The sequence below is a fragment of the Pinus tabuliformis genome, chromosome J (genome assembly GCF_031772625.1).
Source record: "Pinus tabuliformis cultivar Carrire ecotype Pingquan chromosome J, CPIR1, whole genome shotgun sequence".
NCBI classification, from domain to species: domain Eukaryota; kingdom Viridiplantae; phylum Streptophyta; class Pinopsida; order Pinales; family Pinaceae; genus Pinus; species Pinus tabuliformis.
This window is the reverse complement of record NC_142295.1, coordinates 657234899-657258464: the sequence shown is the minus strand read 5'-3', so window position 1 is coordinate 657258464 and position 23566 is coordinate 657234899.

Sequence of the window (23566 nt, the reverse complement as noted above, 5' to 3'; positions counted from 1 at the left end):
CAATCCTACACCTCTCGACGAGAGGAATCTAATAAAAATATTATCAGCCATGAATAAGATGACCCACATGAAGTTTTGCCCTGGTTGCCAATTTTAACAATCTCACTCAGAAAATTTCACTGGAAATGAACATGAATTGAATTATGGAACATAAAAAAATACATATGAAAACATAAGAGACACATTTGCTACACTCACAACCACAAGAATCTCATGAAACAGAGCCGTTGCCTTTCATTAATTCTCTGTCAAAAATACACAGTGAAGAAACAAAGTTTCTTTCCCACAGTCTCCCAGAAGTTACAAGCCAACCAACCCTTTGCAAATAGCTTGCATACAATATATAGAATGTGTGAGGAAGAGATAGAATGCCCAAGGGTTGGGGAGTTACTCGAATCATTACAAAATGGAGATGGAGAGCCAACCATCAGCTACAGGTGCAGCGCTCACAAACATGACATTTGGCCTGGGTGACCCTTTGCCTTCCTTCGCCACTTGGATAGATGCCAATCTGGAGAAAAAACACTTTAAATGCTGCCTTTGGTGCCAAAAAACTGAAGTGTAGATGACCGGGCCCACTTGGAGAAGTCGCGAACCGAAATTTCGCGAAACGGGAGCAAATTGGCAGTTTTTCCTCTGTGCGCTGCGCCAATTTCTCTATGCGTCATGCCACTTTGGGGCCTATTTTGGGGCACTTTCAGGTGTCCAAAATGTTCCCAAGTGGGCTTGTTGGAAAGCCTATCCTGTCTACTTTCTAACCCAACTAGAATTTTATAATTTGGTGCTCATTTTCACCTCCAAATCTCCATTCTCCCAAGACTACTTTCTGTGTGTCAAAAAAGTGGTAGAGAGGCCATTTTTTGGGTGTTTTTGACCTCTAGGAGGCTCAAATCTTGCCCAAATTTCTTGCCCGGACACCAGTAGTCGTGATTTTCCATGCTGAATCCAAAACTGCAAGCCATTCCTCATTTGGAGCTCTAGAATTTTAGCGTCGCGCCAGTGGCGCGGCGCACAAGGAGAAAATCCCTGTTTTTTGCACAAAAATGTCTAGGTCCGCACTTTTCCTTCACATTACCTACGGTCCCGCACCTAATGGTCATGGATCCTGCGGACCTGACCACACCTTTTCTTTGTGACAGGTGCGGACCCTGAGTGCGCTACGCCTGTGCGCCGCACCTTCTTGAAGACCAATTTTGGAGGCCTTCTCGGTGTCAAAATTGGGTGCAAGATAGCTCGTTGGAAAGGTCTTTGAGTCTACTTTCCGACCCAACTAGAATTTTTCAATTTTGAGTTCATTTTCCCTGTCAAAATTCAAATCTCCCAAGACTGGTCAAAATGTGCAGAATGAGGCTGCTTCTAGGAAGAGGGATGTTGTAGTCAACTTTTGAAGGTCTTTATCAACTCCAAATTGAGCTCATGATAGCTCATTGGAAATATCTTTGTGTCTAGTTATCATTTGACTCATCAAGCAAGTCATTTGGACAACCGAGCTAGGAGAAAACTGGATTTTCCCAAGGTCACTCCAGAGGTGCATTCAATTCCCTAAGGCAACGGTATTTTCGACATTTCTCTTAAGCCATGACACCTATGTAAAAAGTGAAGGAGGTTTTTCTTCCAGGGCCTGTTGTGGACGAAAACCTCTCTCAGTTTTCCAAAATTCATCTTTTCTTGCTCAGAAACATCATTTGAGTGAACTATTGAACTTGCCTCTGGCCTGCAAGTATTATTTGAGAACAACAATTTGCAAACCCTACACCTAATGACTGAAATGACTCTTTTCCATTAAAAGATAAAACATTGACTGTCATGGAACTTAATAACTTTGATGAAAAGACCTAAGCCAACAGGTACAAGACATGAGGGGAATGAATTGACAAGTCCCTTCCGTCAGATTATGGCATGCCTCTAGCAGAATGCAGCTAAGTGAATGGAGCGAGACACCTAAAAATGAAATGCAGAAAGAGTTTTGATCTCTGACGAAGGACTGACAACACCGACTCTAACAGTGTCCACATACTTTCAAACTATTGCATTTCCCTTCAAAGGTGAAATCATACTCATCGACCAACTAGTCTTTTTTGCTAATAGCTCACAAGCTACTAGAAGCATTCCATTAATACATGGACATTCACAATCACTTCAAAATGTTGGAGTAGGTCTCCTAAAAGATCCTTCCTTGATGGGTACTTTTTCCCTCCCGTCTCCATCTGGTTTCGCAGAAGTGGCCACAGTGGAAACCTGCAACATGATCTCCTCTACATCATCTAAGTTTAAGAAGAGTTCCAACTATTTTGAAAGTGATGATCATCACAAGGCGTTGCCGCCAAGCCCCATCGAATCTTTGTAGCAATCAATCTATTGGGCTTGTGCGGCAAACCCAAATCTGCACTCAACAAGTGTTTGGGTAGATAGGTCTTTAGAATATGGCACCTCTTCTGATCCTTGGTCTCGTATACATTCTATAGACGAAGGAATCATCCAATCAATGATGATAGGAGAGACGTTGTGGGAAGATTATCATCATCGTTCCCACCTTCGAGATGACAATGAAGATTATTCAAAAGAACTCAATCACCCTTCAATCGTTGATTTTTTATTGAATTCTGTAAATACAATCGATTTTGAGCAAAATCTGTCTAACATCGAAGAAACTATTTCCATAAATATTTCGACCAAACCTAATGTTGTAGAAAATATTCACGTCGGAAAATCTTGTTCTCCATCAAAACTAGAAAATTACTGTGCCCTTTTTCGCGAATCCATAAATGTCTTTGCATGGTCTTATGAGGAGATGCCAGGCATTGACTCAAGCATTGTTGAGCATGAAATCAAGATGTATCCTGATGTCAAACCAGTATGTCAATGACTTCAACCTGTTCATCCAAAGAAAGCCGCTGCCATTAAAGCAGAGGTTGAAAAACTTTTGCGTGCTGGCTTCATTTACCTTGTGCCTCTCATTGATTGGGTATCGAATATTGTTCTTGTGATGAAAAAACAAGGAATGATAAGAGTGTGCGTCGATTATAGGGATGTAAATCAAGCATGTCAGAAGGACAACTATCCTACACCCTTTACCGACCAGATTGTTGATGAATATGCCGAATGCAAAATATTTTCATTCATGGATGGATTTTCTGGATAAAATCAAATCAATATCTGCCCATAGGACCAATAAAAAACCGGATTTATATGTCCGTGGGGCACATTCGCATATCATAAATTACCTTTCAGTTTGAAGAACACAGGGGAAAATTTTCAGAGGGCAATGAATTATGCCTTCCATGACATCAAACACATAGTTCAACCATATCTTGACGATTTGCCTGCTCATTCGCAAAAACAGACTAATCATCTACAGCATTTGAGAGCCATGTTTCTACGTTGCCGACACTACAAGATAAGACTCAATCCACACAAATGTGTGTTTTGTGTCTGCTCTGGTCGATTGCTTGGTTTTGTAGTTTCAAAGGACGAAATTCGACTTGATCCAATAAAGGTTCAGGCAATTCTTAACATGCCTCCACCTTCAAATTTTCTATAGATTCAAAGACTTCAAGGGAAGGAAAACTTTCTGAGGAGGTTCATTCCAAATTATGCTGAACTCGCTAAAGGTTATACACGTCTTTTGAAGAAAGGGGTACCCTTCCATTGGGATCAGGTTGTGCAAGCTTCCTTTGATGCTCTCAAATATTCCCTGATAAAAGCATCATTAATGTATGCCCCCAACTATCAAAGAGACTTTTACCTGTATCTTGCCGCTGCAGATACAACCATCGGTATGGTTTTAGTGCAAGAAGATGACGGAATTGAACATCCTATATATTATTTAAGTTGCAATCTTAATGATACAGAAAGCAAGTACTCTTACGTTGAAAAGTTGGCTTTAGCAGCCGTCCAAGCAGTACAGAGATTTCGCCATTATATTCTCCTTCGTAAAACTACCATTGTGTCAGATTGCAACCCTATGACATACATCCTGTCACGTCAATTGTTTGGGGGGAAATATTCCAAATGGATAGTCATCTTGCAGGAGTTTGATCTGGAATTCATCAAATCCAAATCAAAGAAATCTCTCGTCTTTGCAGAGTTACTTTGCGACCTTCCCTCGTCCTCCAACGATTTAACATCAGAAGCATCAATCGTGGATGAGTCTCTATTTCTAATATCATCAAGTGATCTGTGGTATGGGGATATACTGGTCTATCTCCAAACCCAAGCTTTTAGGCCTAACACCTCTCGCTCTGAACAACAACATATTCAATACCAAGCCAAATATTATCTGATCATTGGTGATACACTTTATCGTCGTGGTGTCGATACGATTTTACGAAGGTGCCTTACGCATGAGGAGGCCAAAAAAGCTTTGAATGAATGTCATTCAGGTGCTTGTGGGGGGCATCTATCTGGTTACGCAACTGCACAAAAAATCTTACAAGCTGGTTACTTCTGGCCAACCATATTCAAAGATTGCATACTTGCAGTCAGAAAATGCCATGCCTGTCAGATTTTTTATCGTAAAACCAGATTACCACCTACACCATTGCATACAATAGTTGTTTTGATTTAGTTACCGGAGAATCCACAGTAAAAACCATTTTTTCGTCAACGTTTCAAAAACCATTTTTTCTTGAATGCTTGATAGTAGAAGAGCTTAATTTAGGGATTAAATAGTAATAGTAATACTTTCCTCATTACTATTTAATCCCTAAATTAAGCTCTTCTACTATCAAGCATTCAAGAAGTCCTGATGATGGATCCCAATTGGGATTTGAAACATTGATGAAAAAATGGTTTTTACTGTGGATTCTCCGGTAACTAAATCAAAAGATATAAACCACAATGTCTTAAATCCACAATAGTTGTTGTTGGCCCATTCGCGAAATGGGGCATTGATTTCCTGACATAAAACCCCACCTCGGCCGTAGGGCATGGGTATATTATAGTCGTTGTCGACTACTTTACAAAATGGGCCAAGGCGATGCCTACATTGAACAACAGCAGCGAAACGGCTGCTCTCTTTTTTTTCAATCATGTAGTTTCTAGATTCGGTGTGCCACAAGCTATAGTCACAGATCATGGGTTGCATTTTCGCAATCACATGATGATTGAGTTAACTACCAAATTAGGACTGTCCCATGATAGTTCTACTCCATATTATCTGCAGGCTAATGGACAAGTTGAGGCAATCAACAAAATCCTTAAGCACATGCTGCAAAGAATGATTGGAGTCCATAAGTGGAATTGGCATTTAATCATGTACTCAACTCTATGGGCATACTGGACCTCGGTGAGAAATGCGACCGGATTTATGCCCTTTCAGTTGGTGTATGGTCTAGAAGCAGTCTTACCAATTCAGTGTGAAATCTCATCCCTCAAGCTCGCAATCGACCTGCTACCCGAAACTTCTGAAGAAGAAGCTCGTTTCTTGGAATTAATCCATCTGGATGAAACCCGTCGTGATGCCGCATTGGCTAACGAAGCACATAAGAAACACATCAAGGCACAATATGACAAAAATGTTAAGCCTCGTGTCTTCTCAGAAGGTGACCTGGTCTTGCTTTACGATCAGGATTCTAACAAATTAGGAGCAGGGAAATTTGAACCATTATGGATGGGCCCTTACATCGTTAAATGTGTGTTGACAAAAGGAGCCTACGAGCTAGTCGATTATGATGGGATTCCACTGTCGCAGCCCCGAAACGGGTTGTATCTCAAACGTTACTATGCTTGATTGAGTGTAGTAAAATTCACTGTACATATGCTTTCATTGCATTTTTTGTGTGTTTTCTTTTAGAGTTGTCATTTTGGTTAGGTAATCCACTTCACATTTGTTGCAGATGTCAAACTTTTTGGAACCATTTGTTGGGTATGCTGACGGAGCTAGTTGTAGCACGCAGAACCTATCTTCTGCAACCTGGGCCATTTTCGCTCCAAGCGGCGAGTTAGTGAGTTTCAGGGGGATATGTATTGGTCAATCGATAAATAACATCGTTGAATATAGCACGTTGATTGAACTTCTCTCTGATGCCATTTCACATGGCATACGTCGAATCATTGTCAGGCTAGATTCACAACTTGTCATTCTACAACTTACTGGCGTTTATTCCGTCCGGAACCCAGCTATTCATCGCATGTTCCTAAGAGTTAGGATTTTGGAAGGAAATTTTGATTTCATTCAATATCAACACATTTCCAGAAACCTAAACACATTTACTGATTCATTAGTAAACTATGTGTTAAATAGACATTTGCAGCATATGTAAAGAAAGCATTTCACATCAACATTTGCATTAGGATTTCATCACTTAGCCAAAATAAAACTCTGAAAATCAAAATACACAGTTGTTTATAAGTTTTCACAAAAAAATTGTGTCTAAGACAAAATTGGTCATCTGACCCAGAAACTCAAAATGAACACAGAAAAACATCCTAGACTAGTGATGCTGGTGATAACATGTCACCGCATGTGCTATCATGCGCAGGAGCCTAGTCCAACGACTCGGTACCCTAGTAGTATGGCGTTGTAGCCTCATAGGTAACTCGTTAGTCCAGAAATTTGGAATGCCAAGAGTCAATCCATCTATCTGATACTGCCGCTATGCAAGGGTCTCCGCTATGTCCAGGTCCCTAAGGATTGCTCTCCCTACAGCTTCACCCGCTGGAGCATCTTCCTCCCATGGTCGTGCCACTGGTTGAACTGGTTTGATATCTACACACAAATATGAGTTTATTTACTCTTGGTAAACAAATCAAAAAATACAAAAACAATAGGAAACTAAAAAGAAAAGATGTGGTCAAATCATTTTACCTATAGCATTCCACTGCTCACCGAATGTCAATGCCAAATCTGAATCGCCTCGAAAATCCATCCCTACATATGGGTACTCTGCGAACACCATCTCCTGGTGGTCAAACCACTCGAAAAAGGCAGATGAGAATGAGACCTGTGACTGGCCAGCATGCCTAGCCATAAGGTCCACCCATCTCTGCATCCGTGGTTCTCTCGGTCCCGGCACTCCCAGTGAAATGTTTTGAGGTTGCATAAGTGGGATTCTTTCCAAAGCAAAGGTAGTCAAAATGGATCCATAACCAAAATTCTTGGTTCTTCCAGTCTTTACTTTGGACAGTTGATCTTTCATGATAGGAAGTACCGCCTCACACCAGTTGAACACCTTTGGTTCAAGTGATTCCAAGGCATACTGCATGTAAGATATGTTTGCTAAGTGTAAGGTCGCGTTGCCAGCCAATCTAGCAAGGGTAAAAAGAATGGTCCTCAAAGGTCGATCAGTAACATCCCAGATATTAATCTTGCCATCTCTGCTAGGTTGGGATCCATCTCTGCAGAACTGACGAATGTAATCTTTCACCGATTTGCCCCCATGAGCAAATCCTGATAGTGAAAGAGGGGTGCCACGTCTTGACAAACCCGTCAGAAAATAAATATCCTTGATCATGAAAGGAATGGATTTACCCCTGATCTGGAATACCTGGTCAATAGGATCCCAAGCATGAAGAAGATACTGCAGCAAACTTATATGTTGTCTCATGCTAGATAAGCGGAAGAACTTCAGTAAACCACGGTTCCTTAATGCATCCACTGTGCCCTGGTCATGTAAAGTAATCATATCCTCCTCTTCATGTTCTCGTTCTTGCCATGAAACGACCATCTTGATCCAACAAATATTTTAAATGCAAACATTAGGTGAGTTAGGATCCCTTTTTGGCAAAAAACAGTTCAAAATTTGATAAAAAAACATTGTACAAACTTGCCTTTCTGCGCCCATCACAGTTAGCTCTTGAGCAAGGTGAGATGCATACTGAGTGACCTGTTGGCAGCCTAGTATGCATCGCACTTTTTGATATAGGAAAAGTGCGATGATTGGAAAATGAATTTTTCAAACCATTGAGGCCCAGAAAGATGAGGAAACTTGCCCAAAACTGAAAAAAGATGAAATGAAATTGAAGAGCATAAGGATAGCTCCTACCTAGTCCTAATGTTGGCCAGATAAATCGATCTTGCGGACAAGGCCAATCTCCCTAGTATCAGAAGATAGTCTAGAAACAAACGGACAAACAAACTTATATTTCTCTAGACATATGTGATTTATAAGTAAATACTACAAAGGTGTTAAGATCCTACCTTAGATCCAATGCTTGTTCGTAGTAGTCATCCTCCAATCGTTCGAAAGAGTTACCTTTGAAGCCCTGCAATCACAAACAAGCAAACATTAAATAGCACCTGAATAGCAAATATTATAAATCATGTATATTATGGTGATCAAGGAATCCATAAAATAAACCATGAATTGACAGCTTATTGAGAAAAACAAATATATTTGTATTAACTTTGAATGGTAGAATAACCTTACAACCTTTTCAGCCTTGATGTTGAACAAGCTCTTCCTGGGGTCCGAAACAGGAATTTCCTTTACTTTGACAAGTCTTGCAGTCTTCCAAATGAGATCTTAGAGGTATGTAATCTCTCCTCATAAAAACTCAACTAAAGAAGACTAAGTTCCAGCAGCATTTCACCTCAAAAAATACTAAGCTTCTAACTCTCCAAGTAACCAGCCCAATGCTTCTTTTTATAGTGCAGAGGAGGAGGTTACAGGTCCAGTTATGAAGGGATAGAATCCTCCTTCAAAGGGATAAGCTCCTCACATCAAGGGATTAGCTCCTTAAGGTATGGGTTACATGAACCTAAAAAGAGCGAACTTGCCACCACAAGATTCCTTCCAGAAGCCCCTAGAAATAACTGAAAGTGAGTTTTTTAGAGTATACTTGCGCCTTTTTAACTTTTACAAGGGTCCGCACCTTTAACTCAGAGAAAGTATGGTCAGGTGCGCAGGAGACATGACCATTAGGTGCGGGACCGCATGTAAGAAAAAGAGAAAGTGCGGAACCAGAGTTTTAAAGACTTTTGAGAGCTTTTCTCTTATTTTCCAGACTTGATATGAGGAACTGATGTTTTAGACTTACAAAGGAGGAAAGTATGAGTGGTAATGAACTCACACAGATAGCAGAATGTCAAGGTGACAATTTTTAGTGCAACAGATTGCCCCCTAAAGTGCGAAGTCTGTAATAGATGAAGATAGAGTCTGTCATTTATGAAGAGTGAAGTACTTTATCATTTCAAGGATCATCTTGTGGACACCCCAGTCAGAACCTGTAAAAACATTCAATGCAAAATATATATATGTAGACATATCATCGCTGAGGTAGGCATTCCCATACTCAGATCAAAACTGACTAGAAAACTGACTAAACTGTTCTGATACAGGAATGATTTTGTAATACATCAAGAGTATAGACATGTGTAGACACAATATGGACACAGCCATCTGTTTATGAATAGTCCACTGTATAATGAATAACAAAATTCCTCGCAGCCTGGATGGTAGAAACTAGATCCAGGGTCTTGATTTCCGCTTCCCGAACTAGTACGATTCTATCCATGTGAATGAATGTGTCGAAGTCGAACATGGTAGAAACCACTTGATTACCAGTCAATGATGTGGACTGTTAACAAGTGTGAGAGAAACCACCAGTAATGTCAATGGCTCTCAAAGTACCCAGTACAATCCATGAAATGTGAATAAATGAGTTGAAGTCGAACATGTCATAGAATCATTCGATCGAAGGTCAATGATGCAACCTATCATCGAAGGCGAGAAAACTGCCATTACGGCATGCAATTTTCAACGTACTGACGATTTCTAGATGAGCTGAAGTCGATAGAAAGCCCACAACATGAAATCATAGATCAAGTTTTGAAGAAATATATTGGCAAGGACTAACTCAGGGATGGTCAAAATGGATGACAAATATCTCGTAGATGAATGGTTTGTTTGAACTGTTCTCTTGAACACATAACGACACTGCAGATGGCTTGGTGACAATTGACCCAAAGCTAATACCCAGAAACTGGCTGAAGACTTTCAATGTGGTTTGATTAACTGTTAGGCAAAGGATTTTCCCAACCCAGGTGAACAAAAAGTGTCGTGTTCAAGAGTGGTTGACGGCCTTTTTAAAAAACAAAGTGTAACAAACAGGTTCATTTTTCTCTCTTTTCCCCCACCATTTCTGGCAAGTACCTCTTTATTTTTGACAAGCTTGAGGAGGATAACATTTGCTTGTTTATAAGCTCATCCTTTGGATGAGTCCAACTTAGTTTAAAATTCGAACCCTAAGAAGAAGTGGTTCGTTCCTGTTTAAAGTTGAACAGGTCCTTTACTGTTAAATTTTATTGACTCTAGTATAGGAAAAACTCGGTGTTTTTCGATTTTAGGGAGTCAGAAGAAAAACTTAAGAAAACTGTATGGGGGTACTTTTTCGTAAACTAATCCCTCAAGTTTGAAAAAAGATAAAATAATACAAGAGGGATGACATTTCCAATACTTTAACGAGCTGGAAAAGACAAGTGCTCAACAATCTTTTCATATTTAACGAGTCTGAAAAGGGTTTAAAGAGGACTCTATGGACTGTAATTAGTCAATGTATACCTTTTTCGTAAATAGTCCATTTCAATCCGTAAAAGGGGTAAACTTATACTGAAGGGACGATTATTCATTTATTATAACGAGTTTGAACAATCAAGTGCTCGGCAATCTTTTCAATTTTCGAGAGTCTGAAAAGAGCTTAAAGAGGACTCCAATGTTTCGCTTTTTTGTAAATTTTTGAGAGAGTCCGAAAAAGTGATAAAAATATGCTCTTTGTTGAAAAATGATCATTTTTCCCGAAAAATCCAATATTCTACACAAAAACTCAAAACATTACACATACATGTTTAAGATAAATAAAAATGTTTTAAAAATTTACCTTTTTAAAGTGAAAAATAAATAAATTAAAAATTCATTTATTCGAAAAAACTTATAAAAAGGGCTTTTCTAACTTCATTTTTACCATTTGAGTTCAGAGTGAGAAGTGAGAGCTTTTGGGTAAAAAATTTCCTGTGAAGATTCTGGAAAATCCGTCCGTTGGAATCGAAAACCATCAGCTCCAGGTAATCCACGTCCTCCTTAACTTGCATTTCATCCGTTTACATTTTGTTTTTAGGCTTTAAATTTGATTTTTAAAGGAAAAATAGGTTTAAAAAATCGCTCGCGAGGGTCCGCAAGTGCAACACGCGGGCCCTGCGGACCCCGACTTTTTTCTATAAGCAGTGTTGCAGACCCCGCGGAATGAATTTTAAAACTTAAATTTGCCTAAATTTGCCCAAAATTTTTTGAACAAGCTTGTTCTAATATGTCTTTTTATGCATTGTAGGACATTCAAAATTCTTATTTGGCGAGAACGCGAGCACGAGGATGTAGATTATGCCGCAATGAATGATATGCCCACATTACAGGCATTGAGAGCATGCGGATTGTATAAGTTCTGGGCCATACAGGGCATGAGGGCCCAAGTAGACCTCTTGACATGGCTGGTAGACAGATGGAACACACAGGACCAGTGCTTTGTGATTGGTGGCCACCAGCTCGAAATCGAGCTGGAGGACATATACTTTTTGACTGGTTTGTCCAAGAGGGGCGAACAATTATCTCTTTTCGAGACTAGGCCAGGTGGCCAGTCTGTCACTAGTCTCTGATTGGAGTTTTGCGATGATCAAGCAGACCCCAAGGATAAACGGATTGATATTAAAACTATCATCCGTCCTGAGCTTAAAGTTATTGCATTCACTGTTACCAGACTATGCGGGAGTGCAGCATTGCATGTGGCTACTAGATCCCAGATGCAAATGGCTATAGACTGTTTTCGAGGCACCATATTCAACTGGTGCGAGGCTGTGTTGGCAAATGTGAAAGGCCAACTAACCAGAGCAAAGAATGGACAGCTGAAAAACTTTGGATATGGATTTATCGTAGTCAGCTTTGCTCTAGAGAGGATCCCCATGTTAGCCCCGCAGCATATTCCTGTTGATGTTGGTCTTCCTCGAGAGCCTAGAATAGTTTGTTGGGTTGCTTTGATGGCCCGTCACCCTGAGGAGGGCACAGAGGTTGTTTGATTTCCACCTGAATATTTTCATTGGTTGAACAACCAACTTTTTGTGATTCAAGACTTTCCATACGCCAGGATGGATTACCGCAGCGACCCAGACATGATTCTTCCACCAGGAGAGCAATGGGATGATTCAAGTAAAAACCATTTTCAACACTTTCTAAGTTTTAATTTGTTTTTTATATATTTTAAATCGTCCAAAACTGACAATCAAAAGTTTAAATGTAGATGTGGGTCACGACGACCAGCTACTCTCGAGCCTTACGAGAGGAGACAACCAGCTGCAGCAGCACCAGCCCCACAGGACTAATCAGCAGAGATCCTAACCGACTTGGAGCATCATCTAGAGCGTTTGACACTAGATATTCCAGAGATTGATATAGATGATATTCCACTTAGGTTACAGAGATATGTGATTGGGGTCCCAGGACCTTTTAGGAGGTTCCTATGTAGGGTGGCCCGAGCAGTAGTTTCTTATCGTGATCATCGCCAGGGATAGGATGATCGATTTTGTAGACTCATGACATTTTTGTCTTTTTGTATTATCATTTTTGCCGATCATAAGGTGTTTTTCAACCTATGATCGAAGACGATGTATATTTTGAAACACACTTCTATGCTATGATATATCATTATTATCGGCTATCTCATGTAACATGTTATCGAATGTTATTAAATTTACTGTTTTGATTATTGCAAATGTCTATTTATCATACTAGAAGCAACTGCATCTACTAATGTATTTAAATGTCTTGGAATATGCTGATATTCAATGTAATCAAATTCACATTCCAAGAGACGAACTCTCAAAAATAACCTTAATAACACTGGATTTCTAATGGCATAAACCCTGTTAAGCTGTAATACAACGAGTTCAGAATCCAACCTAACAATCAAACTCTGAATCCCAAATGAGATGGATTCAGATAATAACTCAATCATTGCACTATACTCTGCAATGTTATTCGTTGTTTGACCGAGGCTTACCCCATGCATAGACACTAACTCATCAGAGGGTGAATAGATAACCCAAGCTGCGGAAGAAATGTTCCGTGTACTACGACAAGCACCATCAACAAAACCAATGTATGTTTGAAGAGACGTCGACATCTGCAATATCAAGAGTAAAATCAAGATAAGCAGGAATAATGATAAGAGCACTCTCTAAACTAGGCACACTTTTCTAATCTAAAACACACCAACTGTAAAGAAACTAATCTAACAAAAAATCTCCACACAGAATTTAAGCATAATATCTCTTCAGATAAAGTCCATTTCTGGGTTTATTCAAAGAGACACCGTCAAAATCTATCAATTCATAAGCCCCTTTTGCCAGCTTTCGCTTAACAATGTAAGGACCATGCCACATAGGTACAAATTTTCCAGCCCCTAGCTTATCGTTCGCTTGATCATATACTAAAACTAGGTCTCCTTCTAAAAAATTACGAGGTGTAACACTTCTGTCATATTGAGCTTTCATTCGTTTCGCATGAGTCTCGTTTGCTATTGCAGCAGTGCGTTGATTCTCATCTAGCTAAGCTAAGTACAAAAAACGTTTCTCTTCTTCAGAAGTAGTTGGGAGTAATTCTATGGCTAATTGTAATGACGGAATTTCGCATTCAATAGGTAACACTGCTTCCAAACTGTAGACTAGTTGAAAAGGAGTGAAACCAGTTGATGTTTTCACTGAGGTCCAATATGCCCAAAGTGCTGAAAATAGCATGGTATTCCAATTTGACTTATGAATACCAATGATTTGTTTGATCATAGTGACTAAAACTTTATTAATAGCTTCAACCAGACCATTAGCCTACGGGTAATACGGAGTAGAACTATCGTGGGGCAGGCCAATCATGATATTTCGAAAGTGACTTCCATGATCAGTAATAATAGCTTGAGAAACACCGAATCTAGCAATTATATGATTGAATATGAAAGTTGCAGCAGTCTTGCCATTTGCCGAAAATGTAGGCATTACCTCGGCCCACTTAGTAAAATAATCTACCGCTAGGATAATATACGTATTCCCCTCGGCCGAGTGAGGGTTACAAGTAATAAATTCAATACCCCACTTTGCAAAAGGACCGACAGCAATTATAGGGTGAAGAGGAGCGGTTGAACAGGAATCAGAAAATGACTGTACAACCTGATATGCAATTTCAAAGGGACTCAAAGGCATCACGCCATCAAATGAATCCACCTCAGAATCGGAAGTTACGATCCAAGGATCATCAAAAGTAACAGTATTCAATGAAATCATATGAATGTTTGCAATAGAAGGCGATACGTTAGGAGGAGGGAAGGAAAAATTTCCCAGTAAACCAGAATCTTTGATCAAACCTATGCCAACATCCTTGTAAGGGATAGTCGTTTTACTGGTGTGCTGAATACTATCTGTAGAGGCTGGGTCAGATGAGAAATAAGTCAGCTGGTCTATTGAAACGATCTTTCAATTATGAGGAAACTAGATAAGCCGAAAAACTGATGAAACAATAGCAGTCATAGCATAAGACCAACTGTGACCCAGGAGAAGGTTGTAATCTAGAGGGGCATCAACCACTTCCACATCTAGATTTACGGTTTTGCCTTCGACCCCTATAGGTAAATCCTGCAAAATACCAAAAGGATGGAACCCTCGGCCATCAAAAGCCTTTAGAATTGTCAAAGACTGATTGAGTGTAGGAGAACCAACCGATTTCCAACACTGGATCGACATAATACACGTAGAAGCCCCTTCATCAATCACAGTCTGAAAGCAAGGTCTGTTTTTGACTAAAACTGGAATATGGAAAGCCATTTGATGAGGTAGGCGGGGTGTACTATTCTCTAAATCGAAGATTATTAGGTTCGAATCCTAAATATCAACAGCTCCTATAGCAGACAATAGTAATTTACGTTGTGTTGAGCACGATTGCAGCACTTCCCAAGCCGACATTGTTGAAGGGGAAATAGCTAAGTCTTCAACAATGTTGTAATTATGAGCAGCTCTCGCATGTGGATTGAAAGCTGATTTACGAAGTACACCTTTAGCAGGAGGTTTGATTACTCAGTCAGGGTTGGTTTTCTCGATCTGTAGTGGATTAGAACTAGGAGGAGGTGTAGTTGAAGTGTTTGAATTAGAAGATTTTGCTTCTTTACCACCAACAGGATTTTTACTACCATAATCTTGCGATCGCGTCGCAATCCTAACATGAGACATCATCATAATGGGTTCTTCTCAGGCATTCGAGGAAGAACCAATCATCTTACTATCTTGAGTAGGAAAAGGATTCTTCAAGACAGCAGGCGTTTGAGAACCTTTAACGAATTTTGAAGCCTCTGCTCGATGTGGGCATTCTTTGGTAAAATGATCCTCGTCGCAAATGAAACAAGGATAGCGAGGTTTTCGTTTTTCGTAAGTAGATTCATTTTTATCCGTTTTATCTTTTGAATTTTGTTTGTTTTTCTTCTTCCCCTTCCTTTTACTACCAGATTTTGATTTGGTCGTAGATGATTCTACGACATGGATGTCAACAGAAATTTCAGCGGAAGAATCTCCCGTCAGGGAATCAGGTAAAGTTATTATAGGAGAAGAATTATTTGAAGATTTCTTCTTACTTTTAGTACTAACTGAACCAATCATACCATTAGCGGCATGAGACCCTGAAGGAGCTACAGTTATTTGATCGTGTTTCAGAAGATCAGGGATTTTTTCATGTAAAGTACCTGACTGCGTATAGACAAGGTCAAGGTACTGAGCCTGAGCAATGACTTGCTCTTCAGTGACAACTCCTCCCTTAGCTACATCTTCAGTGATTTTGGGTAGCAATGATTTAATGAACCATTCCACTAAAATTTGATCCAAAATGAATACTTTCACTAAACGTCTTCTATGTCGCCATTCATGAATATGATCAAAAATATATGTGGACGTGGATTGTTTCAGTGAAGTTAACAGTTCCGTGCCATTGTCGTATCTGACAGGCAACTGAAAATGAGTTAAGAAAGCAGTGGCTAACTGATTGAAATTATTAAAAGAGCCTCGTGGTAACTCAATGTACCATTTGGCGGCAAGACCAATAAGAGTTCGTTGAAAAGATGTAATCTAATTGAATCATCAATGATTGAATTAGATGCACACCAGAGGTGATAAGTCACAACGTGATTTGATGGATCCTCTTCTGACTTACCCTCGAATTTCAGGATATCACTAGGCAACTTACTAGGCATTGGTGGCCAATACGGAAGATAGTAAACCAGATCATTTGTAAGGCGCGACAAATCAAGTAAATCCAAAGTTGCAATAAATGGTAACTGACGGTTAGGGTCATGAAAACCTTGAGCAATGAGACTAGTTCTAGGAGGAGGATATCCAAGATAACCTGGAATCGGATTTGCATTAGGAATGTTATAACCTCCTTGAAAACCAGGATTAACTAGAACAAACTGGGGTTGTTGGGGCTGTTGATAAGTATAGCCAGGATACGTTTGATATTGATAAACTGGGTTTTGTACCATAGGACCGAATTGATACTGTCCCTGGTACGGTTGATAAATGAATTGCGGTTGACTTGTGGCAATCGTACTTGTACCAGCTTGTCCTGCAGGCATCTGGACTGAAGTCTGAACTGTAGGTCCTGACTGTGGCACAGAGACTTGAGGAATTTGCACTGATGCAGGGATAGTAGAAACCAGAGCTACAGATACTCCAGAAATAGGTGTTGTAGGTTGAACAAAAGTTGCAGTAGTTGCAGCAGTTTGAGGCGGAGTACGAGGTGTGCTAGGCCCAGGCTGCTGAACTAAACCAGGTGCAGGGATTTGAACAGTAGGTTGGACAGGTTGCTGGGTTGGACCAGAAACCAAAGGTTGTCCAGGTTGATTAGGTAACTACACATTAGGTTGCATAGTCTGTTGAGTTTGAGACGGATTCCACACCATGTTCATTCCGGAGTATGGACCCATAAAAGGTTGTGCATATGGAGGACCATAACCTGGTTGAACATAGGGCTGATAATTAAGCGGTACATTTCCAGCTCCTTGTAAAAATGATTGACCAGAAGGCGGTTGGAAACCTTGAGTTGGGTATTGACCTTGAGGTTGACAACTCTGAGGCACGTACTGAATCTAGGGTTGACCTTGGGGTATGTACTGTCCTGAAGGTTGAAAACCTTGAGGTAGCCCTCCAGGCAGTAACTGACTACCTTGGGGTTGCCCCCCAGGCGGTAACTGACTACCTTGGGGTTGCCCCCTAGGTGGTAACTGACTACCTTGGGGTTGCCCCCCAAGTGGTAACTGACTACCTTGAGGTTGAGGATTTGGAATACTACCAGACATCATAAGGATTTGCTCTGCATTTAATGTTTGAGTTCCATTACTACCAGATGATAACTCTTGTTCAGTCGGTCGAGGAGTTGCTCCTGAAAAAGTACCAGAGAGTGACTAGTACCCCAAAGGAACAGAAGGACCGCTGGATAAAAATGTTTCCGGTGATTGGGAAAACATAGATGACTGTCTTGACATGATCGATGAAGGATAATAACCTCTTGGTGTAGGATGAAAAGGAATTCGAGGTGGTGAAAAACTAAGACCCGGGTTTTCTAAAAAAATTGTCAATGATAAATACCAAGCGTCACTCCTAAAAGGACTGTAGAATATTGATTCACACTCCCTAAGATTTAAAGTCTGTTGGTTTTCGGGAAGAGTTACGTCTTCGTCTGGACTAACAAGTTCTTCAATAGAAATGAGGCTAGAAGGAAGATTTTGAGTAATGATATTTCTTACCCTAGGTGAACCAGGATCACTAGAAGTTGGAGTAACAAATCCTGAAGATGGTTCCGAAATAGTAGGTTGAGTGTCAGGCTCAAAAATTTCAGGTTCTTCAGCTAATTCACTGGAAGGAGAAATACTACCAGTAACTTCAGAAAATGAAATTGGCTCTTGAATATACTCTGTTGTTTGTATTTGATAATCAAGATGAACAATTAAAGATGACTCTCCGGCTTCTGGTGATCCAAATCTACTGTCACTAGGTGATACGAGAGCTCGTAGCCCTTCAAGTTGGCTTGGTGTATACTCAGGAGGTTTCCCCTGAAGTCTACGAGATTGTCTCGGTAATTCGGCCACAATTAAATATTAATTAATCACACGCAAACAAAGAAAATTTCAATAAAAACACCTAAAGTCTCTAAAGAAACAAACAACTGAATCACACGCCTAAAAAATCTAAGAGTTCAAACCACACACAAACAGTAACTTCCCATACTAAAAACACTAGTTGGTGATGAAATCCAACTTAGTAGAAGTTTAATACAGAAAGGGCGGTTGGAACAGTTACCCCGACAACCTGCTTAATGAAACAGACTGGCACAAGTTTCTTCACAAAACCATCTCGAGTGAAGAGAACCCCCCAGAGAGTCCAAGTGAGTCTAGTCGACGTCTGCTCCAGGTACAGTGAGATCTTTCCTTCACCATCACCTTAGGAAATAATCTTAAGTTTATGGACACTAAGGTTACCAACAACAAAAAATACAACTGGGGGAACAGTCTACGATCCGATCTACGCGCAAGGGCAGAGTAACAAAGCTCAATCCCCTTGAAGGCTCCTCGACATGGTCAATCCGAGGTTTACCAACAAGTGACCCCAAGCTCCTCGAAAATGGTTAATCCGAGGTTTACCATTTATAATACGCGCAAATATTCTATCTTTCACAATGAAACAGAATTAATTGTCTCAAAGGTTCGGACATGATCTCGTGATTGACTCCTTTAAGAGAAGCTTCACAGAATGTATGAATTACAATTGAATTTATTTCCTACCGCAATATGTATCTACTTGTTTGTTTTAACTATCTTGGAGAGTTAATTACTCCCTACTCCAAGATACTAGCCTAAGCTATATTGGTGATAAGAGCCCTAGAAATAGAAAAGATTACTAGATCAATTTTAATTAAGCGTTGCTTTTATGGGTTGTTCTTTAAGTCGATAGGTATGGAAATGAAACTTTGATGGTGTGAAGACTCGACTCCAAATACACTAAAAAAATGCACCTAAAATGATAAGCAATTTGTTTTTCTTTCAATGAAATTCTAGCTAAAAGAAAGAGTTCGAGAATGCAATTCTTTAAGAAACAATTCTTTCTTTCAACATGGAAATGGAAAGAAAATCTTTTTGTTTTTTCAATAAGAACTCAAAATGAGACAAATAATTAATGCTCACAATAAATCCCTTTCCCTTTTTCAAAACTCGAAACTACAAAAAAACAATTTTCTTCAAAAGAGATCTACAAGTTCTAGAAAAACACTCAAAACTACAAAAACTAATTTTGAGATCTAAAAACTTTAAAAATCTAATTGAATAAAAGCTTCAATTCTTTTTGAGGATGTTTTACTTAGTTGTTCAGTAAACTAAGGATTCATTTGCTCAGAATAACAAACCAATCAAAAACATCCAGGTATGTTTTCTTTTGTAAAAATGAAATTGAGAACTTATAGCAAAGTTTGTTCAAAGATTTGTAACGAGAAAACTAAATCTATTTCTCACAAAGGATAGATTTCACAACCAAGTCAGACTCATCAAGAAGACGGAAAGACACCAGGGCGATCTAAGGTTTCTCAAGCTTCTGGTCTTTGAGTCACTACAGAGACAAAGTGAAAACCACTCTGAGCATGCAAAACTTCTAGAAAATCATCTAAAACAGAAATACTATCGGAACTCACTCACAAGAGATTTTTGACAGGAAAAATACAGATCTGGATAGACACTAAAAATCCTAAATCAAACCTAAACTTAACTAGAAAAAGATATTTTAGGTTTTTCAAAAAAAATTAACAGGGTCCGCAAGCTCCAGAAGTAACAGGGGCGGTTCCGCATTGTTTACTAAAGGAAAGATGTGGATATGCCTGCACTGTCTATAAAAAGAAAGTGAGGTCCCCAGAAAACTTCAAAAAAAAAAATATCCTTCTAGATTTTGAAAACTACTCAAGCCAGTATACATCAATCAAAAACCAGAAAACAAAACAATTTTCTCAAGTCAAAACCAAGGAAAACCAAAAATCAAATACCAATCCCCAGCGGAGTCGCCAATTTGTTGGCCGGATAAATCGATCTTGCGAACAAGGCTGATCTCCCTAGTATCATAAGATAGTCTAGCAACAAACGAACAAACAAACCTATCTTTCTCTAGACATATGTGATTTATAAGTAAACACTACAAAGGTGTTAAGATCCTACCTTAGATCCAATGCTTGTTCGTAGTAGTCATCCTCCAATCGTTCGAAAGAGTTACCTTTGAAGCCCTGCAGTCACAAACAAGCAAACATTAAATAGCACCTGCATAGCAAATATTATAAATCATGTCTCTTATGGTGATCAAGGAATCCATAAAATAAACCATGAATTAACAGCTTATTGAGAAAACCAAATATATTTGTATTAACTTTGAATAGTAGAAGAACCTTACAACCTTTTTAGCCTTGATGTTGAACAAGCTCTTCCTGCGGTCTGAAACAGGAATTTCCTTTACTTTGACAAGTCTTGCACTCTTCCAAATGAGATCTTAGAGGTATGTAATCTCTCCTCATAAAAAATTAGCTAAAGAAGACTAAGTTCCAGCAGCATTTCACCTCAAAAAATACTAAGCTTCTAACTCTCCAAGTAACCAGCGCAATGCTTCTTTTTATAGTGCAGAGGAGGAGGTTACAGGTCCACCTATGAAGGGATAGAATCCTCCTTCAAAGGAATAAGCTCCTCACATCAAGGGATTAGCTCCTTAAGGTATGGGTTACATGAACCTGAAAAGAGCGGACTTGCCACCTCAAGATTCCTTCTAGAAGCCTCTAGAAATAACTGAAAGTGAGTTTTTTAGAGTATACTCACGCCTTTTTAACTTTTACAGGGTCCGCACCTTTAACACAGAGACAGTGCAGTCAGGTGCGCAGGAGACATGACCATTAGGTGTGGGACCGCAGGTAAGACAAAGAGAAAGTGCGGAACCAGAGTTTTAAAGACTTTTGAGAGCTTTTCTCTTATTTTCCAGACTTGATATGAGGAACTGATGTTTTAGACTTACAGAGGAGGAAAGTATGAGTGGTAATGAACTCACATAGATGGAAAAATGTCAAGGTGACAATTTTTAGTGCAACACCTGACAGCACGGCAAATGGTCCACAGAATCTCTCGCAATCGATTGGTGAAATTTGGGGGGAAAACCGCTTCAGAGCTCCAAAATCCAAAATTTGAAATGAAATGGTGAAAATGAAATGTTAAAACTACTTTTATGTTTACTTTTCCATGTACTTCAAGTAAATGTTAGTTTTAGTTCATTTTTCATCCATGAATATGTATTTTTAATCAATTTGATGGAGTTTTGAGCAGGTTGAACAACTGTCGACAGAATCTGATGTGCTAAATGGTGAATTGAGCATCTTTGACCACCAAGCAAACTTTTTTGTCTTCTTTTCAAGCTTTGATTCAAAAATGAAAAGAAAAATATAGAGTCCTCTTTAAACCCTTTTCAGACTCTCTAAACATGAAAAGATTGTCGAGCGCTTGTCTTTTCTGGCTCGTTAAAGTATTGGAAACGTCATCCCTCCTGTATTATTTTATCCTTTTTCGAACCTGAGGGATTACTTTATGAAAAAGAACTTATAGAGTTTTCTTTTCGTCTCTTTTCAAACTCTCTAAACATGAAAAGGACCGAGTTATCTTTGTCGTTAAACTTGTTAAAATAATAGCGACAAACTTGTCCACCTAAACGAGACCGAGTTTCACTGTCGCTAGACTCATTAAGACATCAAACAGCGACGGGTTTGCTCGAAGGGAAAATTATAGAACAAGCATATGTTATCCTCCTCAAGCTTGACAAAAATAAAGAGGTACTGGTCAGTAATGACTAGGGAAAAAGGGGGAAAATCTTGAAGAGTTTATGGTAGCAAGTCGCTCTTGAACATGACACTTTCACTTCATCTCCATGATTGAGTTGGGTTGGGTTATTCCATTCGCCAGTCATCATACCATTGGTCTTTCATACCATCCATCTTTTGGGGTTAACGCTACCAATTCATCTCAGTGTCGCCGACATGTTCAAGAGAAGTCATCCAGTTAATGTCTCATACACTGCAATACCTCCAACCTTCATTTTTTCATGACCGCCATTCTTGAACCTTGTGTCGTCAGTTCATTTTCACCTCCAGAAATCATTTGCTTCATTTTGTGTCGTAGATGTGGGATACATCAAGGCCCTCCTACGACGAGTCACTTCTTGTCGACATCAGCTCATTATCCAAGAAGTTGATTTAGAAACACCCTTCCAGTGCTTTGAAGCTTGCATACATCAATGGCAAGTTTCTCTCTTCCGGCGACAGGTTGACATCAATGACCTTTGACCGAAAGATTTTGCGTGGTGTTCGACATCAAATCATGTATTCACACCACTTGAAATGTACTATAGTACATTGAGGATCATTATCAGTGATCCCTCTCGCGTCTGTTAACAGCTCACATCATTGGCTAGTAATCAGGCGATGTCTTTCCATGTTCGACCTCAGAACATCTCTTCACATGGTTTGACTTGTACATTGAGCGAAGATTGAATGAGTTTGAAGACCCCAGATCTAGTTTCATCCATCCGGGCTGTGATATATTCAGGATACAAAAGCATCAAATGTATACAGGCTCTACACAAATGGTCATCCTAATCATGGATTATGTCTCTATATCTGTAGAATCACAAGTTTGTATCTGCAAATGACTATATTATCTATGTACATGAAATGAAATTTATAAATCTGAGCATGGGAATGCCTCCCTCAACTAGTTCATGAAAAATCATATTATCATGATGTATTGTATTGTAATTTATGCAGGTCACCTTCCAGTTCAAAAATTCTAATCCTCATGATAAAGAATTTCACCCGACATGAACATTTATGACCTCGTGCTTTAGGGGGCAAATGTTATAGACATATTTGGGCACATCAACCCCAAACTCTTATGGCGATGATATTAGGGCTCATCAACCCTTAAAAGAGTTGTTTTATACCCTAAAGAAACTTAGTCATCTAAATGCCTCATTCCCCAAAAGTTCCATCTCATAAATCATCCAGAAAGTGCCTAAACTGAACCATATCTAAAAGCCCTGTGTTAGGGTGAGATGCATCTCACCTACTACATTGTCTAAGTGAGATGCATCACAGTATGGCCCTTTAGTAAGTGCTATGGGCGAGGTTGGACATAATTCCGGGACAGTTTGTTAGTTGGTTGCTCATGGAATCTTCTAGAAACTTCTCCTGTGCCACTTGCCTCTCTGAATTCACCCAAGGATGACCAAAGGAACTAGGAAACCATCTCCAATTCCCCTCTCTTATGGAACTAATTTCAACAAATGGAATGACATTCATCATACCCCATTGATGACTCACCCTCTTGCAATCATCTATAATAGGATCTCCCATCCAAGAGATCAGGGGGCTGAATTATTCTGAGTTGTAAGGAAGTGCTGCTAGTTTTAGTATTGAGGAGAGAGGATTGTATTATTGTTGATGTGTTCTTGCTGATTCATGAGGTGAAGAAGGCTTGAAGCTGGGAGGATGGC